Source organism: Sturnira hondurensis, unplaced genomic scaffold (genome assembly GCF_014824575.4).
Source record: "Sturnira hondurensis isolate 20B ecotype Veracruz unplaced genomic scaffold, ASM1482457v3 Scaffold0000880, whole genome shotgun sequence".
Taxonomy (NCBI): domain Eukaryota; kingdom Metazoa; phylum Chordata; class Mammalia; order Chiroptera; family Phyllostomidae; genus Sturnira; species Sturnira hondurensis.
Genome location: NW_028073511.1, coordinates 11692823 through 11707020, shown reverse-complemented (window position 1 = coordinate 11707020; position 14198 = coordinate 11692823). Strand labels below are relative to the sequence as shown.

Below are 14198 nucleotides of genomic sequence, written 5' to 3'. Positions count from 1 at the left end.
TAAAAGGTAATAACAGAATTTAATATTATATTAAGGCAGTAAAGAATAAAATTATTACTGCCTCAAACTGAACAGGTAAAATGAAGAAAAAGTAATCTACCTGAATGCAGAATAAAAGATCAGGAGATAAAAATAATAAAAAAGAAAGTGTTAGTAATAGAAAACAAAAATTAGAAATATCTACAGATAATTGCTCTTTTTAATAAACACCCCAAATAACTACAACAGCAAGAATAAAGAAAACTATAATTGAAATATATATAGTAAACTTGGGAAGAGTTACATTTATTTTGAACAAATAAGCACCAAGAACAACAATTGCTGCAAATCATCACATTATAAGAAAAAAAGAGTGAAAAAGTAAAAGGAAAACAGGGGAGGGCATAGAGCTTGCTAATCTTAGAATTTTTTACATCATTAAATCTAGGAAGATAAAACCAGTATATATATTTAAAAAAGAAAAAGTGCCTTGACCAATGAATTTGACACTCTGTCAAGCTGCTATTCACAGGTGAAACCAAAAAATAAAATAAAATAAAAAATATACCTTTTGCTATGTAAGAACTGAAAAAAAAGCAAAAAAAAAATAAGAGAGATTAATAAAGAGATTAAACTGAGTAAAAAATTTAAAAATAAGAATAAAATATAAAAAATATAAAGGCATATAAAGTATATATATTAAAGGTAAGCACTGAAATACATAAAATTTGATACTATAAATATGGTTGTTAAAATAAGGCAAATTCTAATTTTAATTTGAAAAGTGAATATATTAGATATATTAGTCAGGTTTCTATTTATATAAATATATACAACTACTAAGTTGCATGTGTGTGTATGTATGATACTGGTTATATATAGTATACATCATATCTATACACACATATGTAATGCATATAAAAATGCATTTCAAGGAATTTGGGCTAGTAAGTTCAAAATATGTAGGGCAGGTCAGCAGACTGCAAAATGTGGAGTAGGATCTGATGCTGCAAACTTGAGGCAGAGCTTCTTCAGCAAAACTTCAATTTTGCTTTTAAGGCCTTTCAACTGATTAATCAGGCCCACCAATATTTTTGAGGGTTATCTCCTTTACTTAAAATCAACTGATTGTAGATGTTAACCACATTTATAGATTACCTTTGCAGCAATGCTTCCATTAGTGTTTAATTAACTGGCTATGATACATTGATAGCCTACCCCAAATGACACATAAAATAACCATCACAGGTCATAATTCTCAGATAAAAATCTGGGTTTAAAATCTGGGAAGACTTCCGCCAAAATGGAGGCATAGGTGGAAGCACTGTGCCTTCTCCCACAACCAAGTTTGAATACAACAAAGGTTCGGAGAACAAAGACGCAGCCAAAAGACAGAAAATTGAATTATACGGAAGTCTGACAACCACTAACCGTTCAATGGGGACGGTAAGAAGGGCAGAGCCAGCAGCGAGCAGGGTCGGGCAGGACAGATCCCCCGACTTAGGCGCGCAAGTGGCCCCAACCCAGGGTGTGGCGCAGACTCACCGCGGTGGCACATTCGCGCACAGTGAGATGGACCATGCAAGCCCCAGGGGGCGAGGGCTGGTGGCGGTGGCACACCCTCGTGCAGTGGGACGAAGCGTGTGGGCCCGGTGACAGTGTCACCTGCAGCACCAGTGGGGGCTGCGGCGGCAGGTGGTAGACAGGACGCCATTGTTCCTCTTTGACCCTGCCCCCACATACAACGTCACAACCCAGCAACTGAGTTGCCCTGCGCTTGTGAACACCTTAGGGCTCCGATCCTGCTACATAACAGGCATGAACAGCCCAAAAGATGGGGCAAGAAGAACTCAATGTCCCAGAGCCAATAACTCTAAGCGACCGAGAAATTGCCAGCCTCTCAGAAGCACAATTCAAGACACTGTTTATCAGGATGCTCACAGAACTGGTTGATTTTAGCCACAAATTAGAGGAACATATGAAGGCTAAACTAATTGAAATGAAGGGAGATGTCCAGGAAACCAATAGCAATGGAAAGGAAACTGGGACTCAAATCAGTGGAATGGACCAGAAGGAAGAACGAAACATCCAACCAGAAAGGAATGAAGAAATGAGAATTCAAAAAAATGAGGAGAGGCTTAGGAACCTCCAGGACATCTTTAAACGTTCCAACATCCGGATTATAGGGGTACCAGAAGGGGGAAGGAAACAGCCACAAGTGGAAAACTTATTTGAACAAATAATAAAGGAGAACTTCCCCAGTCTGGCAAAGAAAATAGACTTCCAGGAAATCCAGGAAGCTCAGAGAGTGCCAAAGAAGTTGGACCCAAGAAGGGACACACCAAGGCACATCATAATTACATTAGCCAAGACTAAAATGAAGGAGAGAATCCTAGAAGCAGCAAGAGATAAGGGGACAGTCACCTACAAAGGAGTACCCATCAGACTGTCAGTGGATTTCTCAAAAGAGACCTTACAGGCAAGAAGGGGCTGGAAAGAAGTATTCCAAGTCATGAAATCCAAAGACTTACAGCCAAGACTGCTCTATCCAGCAAAACTTTCATTTAGAATGGAAGGACAGATAAAGTGCTTCTCAGATAAGGTCAAGTTCAATGAGTTCATCATCACCAAGCCCTTATTATATGAAATGCTAAAGGGACTTATATAAGAAAAAGAAGATAAAAAATATTAACAGCGAAAGGACAGCAAACTCACAGTTATTAACAACCACACCTAAAACAAAAGCAAACCAAGAGGACAGCTAGATCAGGAGTGGAACCATGGAAATGAAGAACACATGGAGGGTTAGCAACAGGGGAGTGGGAGGAGCAGAAGTGGGGAAAAGGCACAGAAAATAGCATAGAGGGTAGGTAGAAAATAGACAGGGGGAGGGCGAGAATAGTGGGGGAAATATAGAATCTAAAGAACTTGAGACATGTGGTTATAAACTAAGGGGGGGAGAATGGTGAGGGAGGGAGTGTGCGGGTGGAGGGGAATGAAGGGGGGAGGAATAGAATAACTGTAATGGTATAATCAATAAAATATATTTTACAAAAATAAAAAAATAAAATCTGGGAAGATAACCAAGGAAACTGGCCATATAATTACCATGGGTGTAAGAATGGGTATAATAATCCCATGTATAATGCACACAAAGATGTGGGTGTGTATACACTGCAAAATTTGGTGACAACATACAATAAGAAAAGAAAATGAAATAATAAGAGAACAGAAGCAACAAAAAAGGCATAAAGGCAACAAAAATACAGCATAATAAATTGTCCAGTTATAAAAGGAAAATGTACTTGTCAAAAGTGACCCTATATAGGAAAACACTGGTTAATAAATCAAATATAATCATGACTTTTTATCAGAGGAAAACTTAAGACCAATTTAGAAAACAATGTAAATTAAATCTAGAATAAAATCAATCATTAAAATAAGAATGAAAGAGCTTCAAAAATATTCACAAAAAAAGCAAAATCAAATTAAATATGTACATGTGAACAAATAAGCACATTTTATATTAACAAAGGCTTCACTCTCCAGTGAGACCCAAATGTCAGGGAGGTTTTATACCAGACAATACAGAAACATGCACAGCAAATCTCTAAGTGATGTAAGAGGAAATTGACAGAAACAAACATAGTAATGAGAGACATTTACTTACCTCTTTCAGATTATTATCTTTAAATTACATTAAAATAATAAAGAAAATATTAAAAATATGAATACTCTGATAAAGACAATTTCATTTGTATGTGTCTATACATAAGTCTCCTTACTCCAGAATATACATACTATAATTAAAGGCTTAATAAATTTTAATAGACAATGATGTAGAATAGGATTAGAATAAAATAAATATAAAGATGAAAACAATATCTAACCAAAAATCTTAATCTCTTGTAAAATGGAAAAATAGGAAAATAATCTTTTCTTAAGTAACTTTTGTATCAGAGAGAAGATCAAAACATTATCAACAGAATAGTTGGGAAGAAACAACATTGAGAGTATTGTCTGAGACTTGACCAAACATGCCATCACAGTAAAAGTTTTTATTGTTGAATAAAAAATACAAAAATCAAAAAACTAAGCTGTCTACATGAGAAACCAGAAACGAAATGACTAATTAGTTTAATGAAATCATTTGGTACAAGATAAAGTCAGAAATGGTTGAAGTCGAAAGTAGGAAATTAGTAGACCTAGATTCTTTTGAGAGATGTTGGTTTAATCTCGAATAACTTTAGTCATAAAAATATGTAAAATCAAAAATGAGAATTCAAATATAACATACCAAAGGGATTAAAATTGTAATATAAAGTGTGCTATCTATAAAGTGTCATTTTGAACAATTAAATAAATTTTAAAAATAAATAAAAGAATAAAAAAATAAATTATTGTATTTTGCTAAAGAAGAATAAAAGTGGAAGAACCAATAATAGTTAAAGACACAAAGTTATTCAAGGTTTATTTACAGGAATATATTTGGTTCAAATAAATGTATGGTGTGTTCTTCCAGTCATTCAACCATCACTTTTTATGTTACATAATCTATTCCATTGTACAAGAAAATATGAGAAGCTTTCTAATTACTTTTAGGAGGCAAGCATAAAATTCTTTTTAAAACAGCACTAGAGTTAACAACAATGATAACAACAACAAACAAAATCTGAGGCAACATCCAAGTGTAAATAAAATGCAAAAATCCTAAAAAGCAACAAATGAAACCCAGTAATTTATTAGAAGAAAATAAAATCTTAACTGGGTGTGAGTCATTCAAGTAGAGATGATTCAAGTTAAAATTAAGTTCATTTACCTAAACAATAGGTATAATGATTAAGAATATGATCATTTTTGTACAAAACAAGTATATTTGATAAATCTCAGCTTGCATTCTTTGAATAAACAATAAATTAGAACTACAAGAAACTTTCTTTAAATAAATATTTTTTTGCTAGAGTGTTTAGACATTATTTGAAAATCACTGCTTTAAATAATATTACAGAATAATTAAAAATCCCCCTGAAAAAGTAATTTGCTATTTTATGAAAAAAATTGACATTAAAATTACTGTATTACAGCAATCATTAAATATTGTTATTAGAATTTTAGCCAATGTATTACATCAAAAATAAGTCCATTAGTTGTAACCAATGAAAGAAATTTAAACTCTCATTTCTTTTGTGATTATAACATTCTTTTTGTGATTATATACATTTTTCTCCTAGAAAACTAGGGAACCACCTGAAAAACTGTAAGTTGAATTGAATAAATGCAGAAATCAATAGCTTTTTAATTTGTGAACAATTAAGTTTTAAACTATGATGTAAAACCCATTTAAAATTTTAATTGAAAATATTAGGAAAAAACTTAAAACTATAGGGACTATAAAAGCAAAATTATAAAACACTAGTGAGAGGCACAAAGGAGATTAGACTAAATGGTGATGCATAATGTAAACGGAAGGGCTCAATATTTCAAAGGTGTCAAATCTAATGCAACTTTAATCACAAGCCAAATCTATGCATTTGGAATCTGACTTATTAATTCTAAGCCTTTTGGAACAAATAACACTTGGAGATAATCAAACATTATCAGTTATTTTTTTATTTTTTTAAAATATTTTATTTGTTTAGCTTTAGAGAGGAAGGGAAGGAGAAAGGAAGAGAAACATCAATGTATGGTTGCCTCTCATGCATCCCCTGCTGGGAACTGGCCTGCAACCCAAGCATGTGCCCTGATTGGGAATCGAACCGCGATCGTCTGGTTCGCAGGCCCGCACTCAATCCACTGAGCTACACCAGCCAGGGCACATTATCAGTTATTTTTTTAAAATGCATACATTTAATGTGAATAATTACTTTCTTTTTACTGGTATCAGAATACAAGACAATGCCTAACAATGGAGTCAGACAAGTACTATCGCCTAGGATTGGGATCTTAGTATTTCAATGTATTCAAAACTTGAGCTGGAGTAATTGGCCAATACTTTGAAAAATATAAAATTAGGTTTTCACTGCATAGTTTCCTTTAAAATAAATTATAGGTGGATTAAAAATTAAATATAAAAAGCAAAACCATAAAATTATATGAAGAATACTTAAATAAATATTATGTAACAAACTAGAAACTACCTGTGTGATCATAATAGAAATACAATCATAATAGCAACAAATAACAGGTTAGACAACATAAAGAAATCAGTACTTTTGCACATTAATTATAAAATATAAAGGCAAATGCTAAACCAGAAAGTATTTTTAATACATTGTACATAGTACAGATAAAGGGGTAATATTTTTATATAAAAAAATTCTTAGGAATAAAGAGAATATGAATATACCAGAAAAATAATCACTAAATTATTTGAATGTATGAGCCACAAGAGAAGACATATATCTGACAGGAAACATGGAAAAATATTCTTTCTTAAAACTGGAATTAAAATAAATGTCAATTAAAACAAAATTAAATGCTACTTATTAATTTTATGTTGTTATGTTCTCTTGTTGTTCAATTGCAGTTGTCCCCATTTCCCCCATTACCCTACCCCTACCGCCCACACATTCAATCTCCCCCCTTACCCCATTGTCTTTGTCCCTGGGTTCTTTATCAATTTTAAATTGGCAAAGGTGAAAAAGAGTGAATTCCAAGTTGACAAAGTGGAGGAGCTGTGGGCATTCATGTGGGAAATAATTTATATATTAGTTTAGTTTTGTATAAAATAAAATATTTCTGTGTTCATTATGTGTGTAGGAAAATGTCTGGAGGGGCACACTGTACAGCAGGGTCCCTGGTGGTGAGATGACAGATAGCTATGGCTTTGGCATGTTTCTCTCTCTCTACAGAATTTCTATAAAGAGTAGTCATTCCTTTTGTAGTTACTTTAACATTGTTATTTATTTATTCAACACAATTTTTGTCAAATCTTATACTGTGTCAAACAGTGAGGTTTGGCCTGGAGATAATAACAAATAAAAATCAATATGGTCTCTGCCATCAACATTAGTTAAATAAATGTAAAGTAAATATAAAATTACACATGTAATAAATGCTATGAAGGAGAGATTCTAAAAATTACAAAATATGGAAACTTGAGGCAGTGATGGAAGTTAAAGAAGGCTTGCCTGCAGAGTGATTTCAGAGGGGGGAACTGAGTGATGAGTGGGCTTTTATTAAGCAGAGTTGGAGCATATGTGTGGGAAGAGGACTGTAGCCAGAGCAAATTGCATTCAGTCATTCAACAAATAACCTGTGGAGTACTTACTGTGTGCCTGGCTGTAAGCACTGGAGATGTAGTGTTGAATTTGAAGAGATCGCTGTCCTCTGGGAGTTTACATCTTAGTGAAGAGAAAGAGATAGTAGTCAAATACAGAAATATAAGCAACAGACTTGCAAATTGTAAAAGTAAAGAAAGAAACAGGATAGTATGATCAGAAATATTTGGAGGCATGAGGAGTTCCATTTACGTATATTTATCTACTTATTTATTTATTTAAATTACAGTTTGCATTCAATATTATTCTGTATTAGTTTCATATCTATAGCAAAGTGGTTAGAAAATCATGTTCTTTACAGAGTGGCCCCTTTAGGTAGAATGGACAGAGATCTCTCTGGAGAAAAGAAATTCGAGCTGAGCACTGGCCACATAACTTGGTTGGTTAGAATGTTGTCCCCATGCACCGGAGGTGTGGGTTTGATCTCGGTTAGGGGCACATGCAGGGAGCAACCAATGAATGCATGAGTGGCTGGAAAGGGAAAATCAGTGTTTCTCTCCCTCCCTCCATCCTCTCTCTAAAATCAACTAAAAATTTTTTTAATTGAGTTGCGATTTGATGGTGAGAATGGTTCACCTGTTCAGTGAAAGGAGCAAAAATGCTCAGTAAAGGGGGGGCATCCAACATTGTCCCTAAGGTGGCCTTTGGGGCTGCAGGACATACGGGACGTCATGATAGCTGGAGCAGAGTGAGCAGAGGGGAGAGCCTCATAATGTGACGAATGTCAGGTTATGTGAAACCTGGTTTAGCTGTGAGAGGTCAAAGGGAAAAATCACTAAATGTTTTACACAGCAGAATTGATGGACTCTGATTTATGTTTCAAAAACCACTCTGGCTGCCATATAAGTAAGTGACGGATGGTGGAGACAGGAGTAGATGCTGGGGTATCAATGGGAGGCCAGTCGAGGCTAAAAATCATAGTGGCTAGGACTATGGAAGAGGCACTGGAGATGGAGAGGAGAGATGGTGCTCTCCAGGCATGCCAATGAGTTGAATGCTGAGGTGAGGGGAGCGCTTTAATCTTTTAGATTGAACAACTTAGTGGACAGTGGAAGTATGCACTGAGGTGGGAAGACTGGGAGAGGAAGAGATTTGCAGGGTACAAGATGGCAGGGACATGGTAAGTGAAGACCTTAAGTGGAGTTGTCAAGAAGACAACTACATATGCAATTTAGGGCTCAGGGAAAAGAAGACAGGGAGCCATCCTGGAATAGGATGATGCTGCTGATCAGAAAGACGGAGGTAGAGGAGGAAAAATGGAGCCTGGAAATGACATTGGAGCTAGCCTCATTTTTTAGAAGTTGATAATGGAGGAGTCAGTGGCAGGTGATTGAGAAGCAGAGGCCTGAGGGGAGATTTTTGTGACAGGAGGAAGGATGAACAGGAGGGACTTGAAGGAATGCCAGGGTGGCTGATGTGCAGAGCACAGACTGAGCAGGAGGAGGTTCTAAGGAGTAGTTAGGGGTTGGGGCAAGATTCATTAGGAATGTCAACAATTTTATTTTTGCCCTCCTAAGAGCATTGCACAGCTGTTTTAAGTTTCTAAGGTGATAGCACGGGTGAGAGGTGGCACTTATAATTGCATTTCTACAGGAGGCAGAAAAAAAACGGATCTAGGGACACCACTTAGGAGGTCCAATCAAAGCAAAGTGTAACTTGTAGTCAGGAGCTAAAGTGGCAAAGGAAAGAAGTGGGCAGATTCGGAGACAGGAGATAAAATCTATAGATTTATTGGGATGAGGTGCTTTCTTGGTTTCTGGTTTGTGTAGATGGGTCGTGGTGGCTTTTATTAGAAGAGGACTACATTTGGGAGAAAAGATTATGATTTCAGATTTGGACATATTAAGTTTGAAGTGCCTTTTTTATACTCAAGAGCCTTTGTGAGCTACGTATATAGGGATCAATAAGAAACTGCAGTTATTATAAGGTTAGCAAGTTGGAATTCAGCAGGCACGATATAAATGGATTTTTCTTATAAGAATGTGTTAAAATCCTCCTTCAGAGACTGAGCTACAGGCTATTTGGAAAGAAACTCAATTTTATTAATTAAAACTATCCATGCTAATTAACTAGCTACCATTTATTGAGTTCTTATCGTGAGGGCTGACTATCTGTCAGGCCTCTACAAAGCATTTTACATGCATTATCTCATTTAAATCTCTCAATTCTGTTAAGTATTATTATCTGCATTTTACAGACATGAAAACTGAGGCTAGAGAACTTAAATAAATTTTATAAGTTCACAAAACTGGAAGTTCCTGAGGCTGGATTTTTACTCCGGTTTGTCTGATTCTATTGCTTGTATTCTGCATATTACACATATTAAAAACAACATTTCTCAGTATCAGTCCTGCAGAGAGCACTTCAATAAGTTTATGTGAGTAATGTATAATTATCACAGTGTATTCATGTTATGGATAGCCTATTTTAACCCTTTAAAAATTGTGAAATAATTTCAAACATAAGAAGTTGTAAAAATAACCTTGGCTGGTGTGGCTCATTGGTTGAGCACCAGCCTGTGATCAAAGGGTCGCTGGTTCGATTCCCAGTCTAGGGCACATGCCTGGGTTGTGGGCCAGGTCCCCAGTGGGGGTCGCATGAGAGGCAATCACACATTGATGTTTCTCTCCCTTTCTCTTCCTAAAACATAAAATAAATAAAATATATTTTTTAAAAGTTGTAAAAAAAATGCTTATGTATCCTTTACTCTGTGTTCCCTGATGACATATTATACAACTATGGGATGTTATCAAATCCAGCAAGCTGATGTTAGTACAGTATCAACTGATCTACAGAATAGTCAAATTATTTATTTAAATATTAATCTACTATCTTCTTTATGTTAAAAGTCAGCTTGGTTTTTCTAATCTATTGTTAGGGGAACAGATTTCATTTGGACCTCTTTATGAATTTTCATCAACAGAAATAGAGTTCTAAATTTGTTTATGTGTAATTGATTTATGAGGTCTGTCTAGAAAAAGTCCAGCCATTGTTAATATAACAAAAATGGTTTGTGCAACATTGGTGTAACATGACAGCCAAGGAGAATAGACTGGAATGCACATGCATGAACATGACAACTTTACTGTACTAGTCAGTAAAAACAGTAGACACCATTGAGTGAGCATGTGTACTGTGTGGTCATTGTATTCAAAACACCTGAGTGAGTAGAGCAGAGAATCTGCATCAGATTTTGTGTTAAGCTTGAACATTGCTCTACAGAAACCATTTGGATGATTCCAAAGGCTGCAGCTATGGGCAACTGGTGATTGGCAGCTTCATAACAACAACACGTCTGCTCATGCATTATACCTCATATAGAGTTATCTGGTGAAGCATCAAATCACGCAGGTGACTTAGCTCCCCTTCAGCCCAGATTTACTGCCCTGTGACTTCTGGCTTTTCCCAAAGCTAAGATCACCTTTGAAAGGGAAGACATTTTGAACCATCGATGAGATTCAGGAAAATACAACAGGGCAGCTGATGGCAGTTGGCAGAACTGTATGAAGTCACAAGGTGCCTACTTTGAAGGGGACTAAGGTGTCATTGTCCTATGTACAGTGTTTCTTGCATCTTGTATCTTCTTCAATAAATATCTCTATTTTTTCATATTACATGGCTGGATATCTTCTGGACAGACTGTGTGTATGTGCGTACGTGTGTATATATACATACTGTAAGCAGTTTAGCAGCAATCACTAAGAAGCATATTGTCATTAAAATTATAAATTAGAAAGTCACATATTATAGTGGCAGTGGCTCAGATGGTAGGAAAATCAGCATGTCCTGGAGGGAAGACTGAAAGCCTTATGGTAGATACGACTGAATCTTTAAGGATAAGTAGGAAGTGTACAGGTAGAGAGGAGAAGAGTACTTCTGACCACGTATTCCACTAGGGAGCCAGTACAAAAGTTGTTACAGAGAGCCATGTATGGAGAGCTGAAATGAGGCTGTGGCAGAATGGAGAGGAACAAAAAATATTCCAAACAAAGTATATTCAAAGAATACCAACACTAATTTGATATAGGAGATAACAGAATAGATATAATCACTGATGACAATAGAATTAAAGGCCTGTATCCTGGGGAGAGGTTGTGCTAACACACGATTTGTTCTTCAGTTCAGAGTTATTTTCTTATATGTGACAGGATAAGTTAATAGATCACTTAAGAAACAAACAAACAACATAACAGGACAAAGATTGGATAATGCTTTATCCATCTTAAAAAATAAACAGATAAATAATCAAAATGGGAATCTTTTTCCCAGTTTTCCTCTTCTCAGGAAGTTATACCTCTCTTCACCCAGTTGCTCAGGTCAGAAGTTTTACGGTAATCTGACTCTTCTCTTTCTCTGTTACCTAATCCATCAGCAAATTATGTTGCCTTTCTTTTCAGCAGAGATTTAACTACCTCTTTCCTCCTCCATCTAATCTGAGGCATTAGCATGTGTCACCTGAAAGACTGTAAAATTATTGCAATGTCTCAACAGTTAGTCTCTCTGCTTCCATGCTTGGCACCTCCAACAGTCAATTCTCCATACAGTATAAATCAGATTAAAACATAAATCAAGCCTTGCCCTGTTTAAAATCTTCCAATGCCAGTATAAAACTCTAAAACCTTTAGTATAGGATAAATTGATAAAGTAACTATTTAATTTTAAAGAACGCATGATCACTTTAAAAGACTAACAGTAAATTATATACTGAATATTTCCAATGGTTAAAAATACCATATTTGTTTTTATGGTATTTTTTTTATCCTTAGTTATCAGCTAAGGATAACCTCTCTCAGCTGAAATTTAAAAAATCCAAAATGTTTGTTCATTTATCTCCCTGAAGGTCAACTGAAGCAACAGAGGAGTAATTTAATTTAGAGATATTTATGTAATAACATATACCAAAAACTTTGTTTTCAAATATCTGGCTAAGCTTGCTTTGGTTGGTAGTGTAAAAAAATGTGTTTATAAATTGACATGAACTTTGTCCTCTGAATGTTTCACTCTAAGGATCTTTATAAAATAGGAGGTCTGTCCAGAAGTCATCCAGCCATGTAATATGAAAAATAGAGACATTTACTGAAGAAGATACAAGATGCAAAAAACATTGTATATGAGACGATGACAACTCAGTCCCCTTCAAAGTAGTCACCTTGGGACCTCACACAGTGCTGCCAGTCACCCTCAGCTGCCCCATTGTATTTTCCAAATCTCATAGATGGTCTTAAATGTCTTCCCTTTCCAAGGTGATTTTAGTTTTGGGAAAAGCTAGAAGTCAAAGGGCACCAAATCTGGGCTGTAGGGGAGCTGAATCACCTGGGTGATTTGATATTTCACCAGAAAATTCTGTATGAGGTGTGATGCATGAGTGGTCCATGTCATTGTGATAAAACTGCCAATCACCTGTTGCCTGTAGCCAAGGCCTTTGGAATCATCGGAATAGTTTCTGTAGAGGAATGTTCAAGCTTAACACAAAGTTTGATGCAAATTTGCTGCTCTACTCACTCAGGCATTTGGGGTACAATGGCCACACAGTCCACATGCTCACTCAATAGTGTCTACCATCCCCACTGATTAATACAGTGAGGTTGTCATTGTTCATGCATGCACATCCCAGTCCATTCTCCCTGGCTGCCAGGTTACATCTATGTCACAAAATTGTTCTCATCATATTAACAATGGCTGAAATTTTTCTGGACAAACTTCATAGTTGAAGTATTAGAATATAGAGTTAAGTAATCAAGTAATTGACATTCACAATGTTTATTTTTGTTGTCATCATCACTGTCAACATCATTATGGGATTTGAGTTCTTCAGTATCTTACATAGGCCTATGCAGTCTAAAGATCCTCAGTATATTTCAATGACACTGAGAAAAACATTTAATTGGAGCTGAAAAAAAAATTCAGTAGAGTTCAGAAGTCTATCGTCATTTCTATTCCTCTGGTAAAAATATTTTGGCATATGGACACTGTGAGCATGTGATCAAATGCAGCTTTGTCATTGAGACCTTCCCAAAGTTTAATGAATAAATTCATTTAAATTGTTAGTGTTTATATATACCTAAAAGTGCCTTTTTAGGTATATTTTATTGATTATGCTATTACAGTTGTCCCATTTTTCTCCTCCTCTTTATCACCCTCTGCCCTGGACCTTTCTCCCACCAGCATTCTCTTCCCCCTTAGTTCATGTCCATGGGTAATACATAAAATTTCTTTGGCTTCTACATTTTCTATACTATTCTTAACCTCCCCTCATCTGTTTTGTACCTACCAATTATGCTTCTTATTCCCTGTACCTTTTCCCCCATTCTTCCCGCCCCCACTGGTAACCCTCCATGTGATCTCCATTTCTGTGATTTTGTTCCTGTTGTAGTTGTTTTCTTAGTTTGTTTTTGTTTCTATTTTTTTAAAAGATTTTATTTATTTATTTATCTTTAGAGGGGAAGGAGAGAGGGAGAGAAACATCAATGTATGGTTGCCTTTTGTGCGCCCCCTGCTGGTACTTAGTCTGCAAGGAACCGGCCTGCAACCCAGGCATGTGCCCTGACTGGGAATCGAACCGCGATCCTCTGGTTCGCAGGCCCGCACTCAATCCACTGAGCTACGCCAGCCAGGGCGGTTGTTTTTGTTTCTATTTTTGTTTTTAGGTTCAGTTGTTGATAGTTGTGAGTTTCTTGTCAATTTACTGTTCATAGTTTTGATCTTCTTTTTCTTAGCTAAGTCCTCTTAACATTTCATATAATAAGGGCTTGGTGTTGATGAACTCCTTTAACTAGACCTTATCTTGGAAGCATTTTATCTGCCCTGCCATTCTAAATGACAGCTTTGCTGGATAGAGTAATCTTGGATGTAGGTCCTTGCCTTTCATGACTTGGAATACTTCTTTCCAGCCCCTTCTTGAAGGTTTCTTTTGAGAAATTACCTGATAGTCTTATGAGA

The 14198-nt window shown here is 35.9% G+C and overlaps 1 protein-coding gene across 4 annotated transcripts in view; it reads left to right on the top strand.

Annotated features, from left to right (window-relative positions):
• Positions 1-14198, top strand: part of PKHD1 (PKHD1 ciliary IPT domain containing fibrocystin/polyductin) — a 457981-nt gene that overhangs the window by 306064 nt on the left and 137719 nt on the right. The window lies entirely within an intron of this gene.